Below are 6022 nucleotides of genomic sequence, written 5' to 3'. Positions count from 1 at the left end.
CCAACCATAGGTGCAGGTAAAATGGCCAGGCAGCTTCTGCTTAGAGTTCCCCCAAGGGGAAGCGGGAGGGGAAGGGAGGAGTCAAGCACCCAGATTAAGAGTAAGTAGCAAGTAAAATCCTCCAGACTGCTCTCCCTGTCTCTTAAACTTTTGAACAGAAATAAGGACTAATGTGACATGCAGGTGTGGTGCAGACATTGCGAATAATGCAGAGGTGCAAACATTGTGAATAACAGTAGATTTGCTCGAGTTTGGGCAGACAACAGTACTATGTAGAAAGTCAAAGACCAGAAAAAGGTCAATTAAAGGATCAAGTCATTCATTTTCAAGAGATATTTCTGAAGAGTTTACATATCAGATAATCCAGTTGTGTGGAAAAAAAAACAGAATTAAAAAAAACTAATAAAATGTATAGAGATGGGGACTTAACTGGGGACTAACCCTACAATAACTGACCACAGATCCAACTTTATAAGAAGTGTTTGTGCCCATCCTGACACTGTGAGGAGAAAACGCAGCGCTGTGGATCTGAAAGGATGTGCTGTCACGAAGTTGTCACTGAGAAAAGGAAATAAAAGAATAAAAAACAGAACGACATTTGCAAATTTTAAGAAGCTCCTGGTGTTCTTAGAACAATGGATTGTCCACCACAGGGTCCAGACGTCAACATTACTGAATGTATATAGGATTGCTTGGCTTATGAGAAGCAAAAACTGCAACCAACTTTGGTAACACCTTACTGTAGGGCACTATTCATAAGGTTACATGACACCTACATAAGCTTGTCATGATGACTGACATAACTCTACATAAATGTTTACAAATGCTTATTCCAATTGGCGTCATTTGCAATTAAGGTTACATTTACCCATTTTAACCAGCTGAAGTAGCTTTTATGACAGATACTGCCTCATGGAATAAGGATTTATAAACATTTCTATAGAGTTATGTCAGTTGTCATGACAAGCTCATGTAGGTGTCATGTAGCCTTATGAACAGCACCCTACCCCAACTTCTAAGACTGAACTTCAGAGGTGTAGAAAAATGAGCAGATTTCTTTGAAAACTGAAATCCTCCTCACTAAAAGGAGGGAAGCTGTAATAAAGGTAAAGTGTAAACATGTAAAACTCAGAATGGTCTCTGAGTTTTACACAGGTCCAAAAATGCACGCAAGACAAGTTGGTACAAAGTATTATGGCATAAACAGCGCATCAAATTCTCTAACCTCTTCTGTCCATTTGACATTTGGTTATCTCTGGATAACATTGAAGATTATAATTATCTTCCAGCCTCAGTAATCTCCACCGTCGCATTAAGGCGTATCATGCTGCACTGTTCAAAGCCGAGTCCCAAGTGCCTTGCATGCGTTTCAGGCATTTTTTTATTTCCTTACTGACATTTCTTCTGCATTGATAAACAAATGCCTGCAGAGGCCAGCAGGGTCTCAATGCACTTGACCACTCATTGATCATTTCTGAGTCCAGAGGACTTTGTTGGCTTCTGATTCATTCAGGCTGACTTTGTTTTACCCACACAACACAGGGTCACCATTCCATAACACTACATCAATACAGAGTGAATAGCATGCCCTATGTATTGCATTTCTAATGAAGGCATTTAACACAGTGGCTGTTGCTCATAAAGAGTTTGACATGAACGAATGTTGAGCCGTCCTTCAAACACCTGCATACCCAGGTAGTCATGAACTCCATAGGCCTATCTTTATTGAAGCCACTGAGTAGGCACCCCTGCACACCACTAAGCGTTAAGTTTCTGAAAGAGCTCTTTGGTGGGATGAGAGTAGGTGCATGCTGCAATGCTAGGACACATGGATTCACGTCTGCGCCCCCCACCCCCCATCTTGCACCAAGCTGTTCCCTTTCCAGCGGACACTCCTCGCGCACATCCACCTGACTCAAGCCGCCACGCTTAGCAGACAGGTGTCTATAATTAACTAATCTGTCCTAAGCTTTCCTAATCCAGCACACATACATAGATGTGAGTGTAGACTGGAGGCAAAGCATTGTTTGCATAGAGATATGTGGGATGATGCAATGTGTAACATTCTTATACAGTAAATTAGGTCAAAACCACATAGTCCGTCTTTACATTCTGCTGTGCTTTATCTGTTTTTCAGTGTAACAATACTACAACACTCAGGGTAATGATGTGTGCACAGTTCCTGCTCACATTCCAGACTTTTCAATAATTCAGTTGTGTTTTTACCTTAAATAGTATGGTACTAGGAGTAGATGGTATGTATGAAGGAACCACAACTCCCAGAATCCAGCAGTCTTGATTGCATAACACAAGCACATGATGACTCACGTGGACTTCTTGCATGGTGGGCACATGAGTTGGGGATGTTATGATCACTGAGAAAAGCTCATACTACCACTGCATCTAGCATAGTGTTCTCTAGTGCTGGCCATGGAGTCTACACTGCACTTTTTCTCTCATCCCCTGCTCTAACACATGCATGGAAAACTCATGATGGGCTGTTGCTTAGAGGAGATGAGTTGAGTCGAGTACGTTGGAAACAAGGAAAATGTTAAAAAGTACAGTGCAGGTCTTCAGAGAAGGCCAAATAACTTCTGTGAAATGAAAAAAAATGCAATCATATCATTTTTTGTTCATTTTTATTAAATATATAATCTTCATGCATGTCATATTTAAACTTTCCAGGTTTTGTAGTAATGCTCTTATGTAATTGTTATGTGTTGGAAATTCCCAACAGAAAATTTTACAATCAGGATTTTTTTTTTTAAGATAGGTGCAGCCAAGCTAGCTCACCCATTGGTAAGGACTTCTGGAGCTGAAGAGAAGGCCTAATGATTGACCTATATAATTAGTAAGTGACAGTGGAATCAAACAATTTCGTTCAGATTTCCAATGGGTGAGACCAATTTTATGAGAAGCTTTCAGGAAGTCCAAGATATATCAATGTCTGTGAATCTGAGTATTAGTGGCTTAGAAAGCTTCAGAGGTCTAGAACATCCAGAATATGTTAAAGTGATTTGCTCTTAACTTAGTGTTATTGTACTAGTATAATCACAAAGGGACAGAATCCAAGCCTCATCACTGATATGTTTTTTTCCCTGTTTTTGACCATGTTTAGAGAGTCACAGACTGAAATGAAGGCCAAGATCTAATAGGCATGCTTTGTTACTTGAGAACTGTGACTTTCCTTCTTGCTCTCCACCAATGAAACCTGTGCTCTTTCTGGAAATTCACTCCTTCTGGTGATCCATTGATCTTCTCAGGCCATGGTTCCTGCCTGTTTCAAACTGCAGTGAAATCTCACATGAGACAGGAGTCACCTTGCATAAACTTCAGTGTGAGCTCTTCTCAAGGTGCCCAGGATTTCTAGCCTTGACCCTGGCAAAGTTGGCCCAGGCGGCCCACTGGGAGGCTCACTTCTGGACTTTCTCAGGTAGGGTCTGAGGGCAGCATTCCCCTCACTGAGTAAGCAACTTTATGTCTTATGACTGGCTCCAGGAATCGATCTTTCCAAGAGGTAGTGCAGAGTAGGAATTTCACTGTAGTGTGTGTAGTGTCTGTTTCTCTGTTCATATGGCAATAAACTCTTGAATCTTTGATGAAGCTTCTGAGGAGAGAAGAGGAAGAAATACCTACGGCGGTGGAAAGGCCTCAGGCAGTGGTGTAGAAGGGTCAGATGCTGATATACTGCTGGACATTCCTGGCTGAACACCATAGTGCTGTCTTCAGTGCTAAAAGCTACCCCCATGCCTCTAGCTACACCTTGAAGAATGTCTCCAGCATCGTTCCTGCTTATGGCAGCCTCAACTGGATCTCAGTCATGTTGTCCAACCAGCTGTTGAACTGACACCTGTAGATGTACCTCAAGTTTTCATGGAGGAAAGGAACTTAAGACATGCACGCAGCAGCTTGTTAAGTTCACAAACCAGTCTCCTCTTCCCCTTCAATGGGTTATGGGGAGGTAAGCCGTCCCACTTTTGATACCAATGTGATGTCTAGTGGCCAAAGATGTATCAGTTCATAGAAGGCTGCTTATTACTGCGGAAATGGTCAACAGAAAATTCCATGTGAGTAACAACTTTAAGACAGAACCAAGTTCTCTAAGAGCTAATCCCACCGGAAGTTCACTGGACAGTAGACTCTGAATCCATGTGTGCAAATAAAAGACAGCTCTGGGGGCTAAAGCAACAAACTGCAACATGTAACTAGCCCCTTTTATATGTGGGTATGTAACCAGAAGCTATTAATGGTAAAGATTCATCCACCAAACCGATGTGGCAATTATCACATTTGAAAGTTGTGCTGACATTCTTACTAAAATTGCAAAAGACATATGCAAAAATCTATAACAGCTAATAGGATGTGCTGCAGCCTGTTTTTAAAACAGTGAGTACAGTGAAGCACAACACACTTTGTTTTTAGCTAAATATTTTTTCAGTTATTTAAGCAAGTTTAATATTTGTTTTAAAATCAAACTACACAATCATGCTACAAATAAAAATGTAAACTTTGTCTCCAGCACCAAGCATTTGTGAACAATTCAGCCAAAAGTGGCTCAAAAGCAAATGTTAAATCTTACTCTATGGGTGGACCAAGATGCTGGCTGTAACTCAAACATCTGGAAAAATGATACAAACAGTTATTTCAATACAATTTGTGCTGTTTGAAACACACTCTCCAAACTAAATACCTAAAAACATGTTCATCAAAATGAATTTGCTGATTTATTTTTGAGCACCAAATGGAAGCACTAGTATAAGTTCACTAACATGCAAATATATTTTATTTCCATGGCATCTATAGTATGTTTCTGAGGAATCTGTGAACAAAAAATGAACTGTTTTGAATTTATATTAGTGGGCATTGACTTGTTGCATCCATTGGTAGGCTTAAGTGTTCATACTTTTTGGGAAACTAAGTTTGCGAGCTGAAGCTGCATGCTTTGCGAGGTGAAGCTGCAAGCTTACAAGCTCTCATACTTTCTTCAGTTTCATTTTGCCTGTCATGTACACTCCAATACTGCCAGGTGATGCCGTAATATTTTATGATAAGCTTCGTGACTACTGGAAAATGATTCTATCACAGTTCTGGCTATGTCAACATGTGGGTCACAAATTTGTCACCGAGATTTTTCAGTCAAACATTTGAACTTCTACTGAGAGTTTCTCTGATTTCTCTCCAGTAGAGATTTGTAATGTCTCAGAAAGGTCGATACCTTTGTTCCTGCTCTGAGAGCTACTCCTTAAAGTTGTCCATCTTTGTTTCATGGCACACTTCTTTTGTACCAACCAATCACAGGCTTTGTCATGTTAGGTGAGCAAAGGCTCTACGCAACGTCTGTGGTCATCATATTGTTCCCCTGAAGCTATGCAAACATTATCTCCACAAGAACTAGACTGAGGCCTTTATTTGTATTGCTGAGTAAAACTAACTTCGCTGTAGAAAGCTGTACTTTAGCCTAGCTAATGGTTATCAGAATTGTTTATATACTTCAAAATGATATTACAGCAATCAAGAAAGTGCTTAAAATAATATAGGCATTAACATGACATAATTTCGCTGTCAAAAAGCAATGAAAAATTACTTTTATGGTATAAAAATGGTTTTCAGTCAGTTTTGAGAAATATTTGTGACCCACTCCCCATTAGCTGTGCTGATTTTTGCTTTTTTTTAATGAGAGACCAATAGCTAATTATACATCCAGCATAAAACTTTTATCTCTTAGCAGTCCCTTTTCTATCAGACTGCATCATTTTTCTTTCATAGAAAACGAAAACAAGCTCTCTTTTCTTGCATAAGCACATAGAGACACAAAAGGATAAGAGGTCATGATCTCACATGACCCTGCCTAAGCCTGTGTACTGTCTATTAGCAGACACATGACATCATCCAGCAGCACAGAACGCTTTTAAAACCCAGGCTGGCAGAATCCCATCTCTTGACTCTCTTATACCTCCACTCTGTTTTCATTTCATCTACCTGATAACTGGACTCACACAGAATGAAAAAGTGACCTACTAGT

This window comes from Pygocentrus nattereri, chromosome 25 (assembly GCF_015220715.1).
Source record: "Pygocentrus nattereri isolate fPygNat1 chromosome 25, fPygNat1.pri, whole genome shotgun sequence".
NCBI lineage: Eukaryota > Metazoa > Chordata > Actinopteri > Characiformes > Serrasalmidae > Pygocentrus > Pygocentrus nattereri.
Note: the sequence above shows the minus strand (reverse complement) of the source record.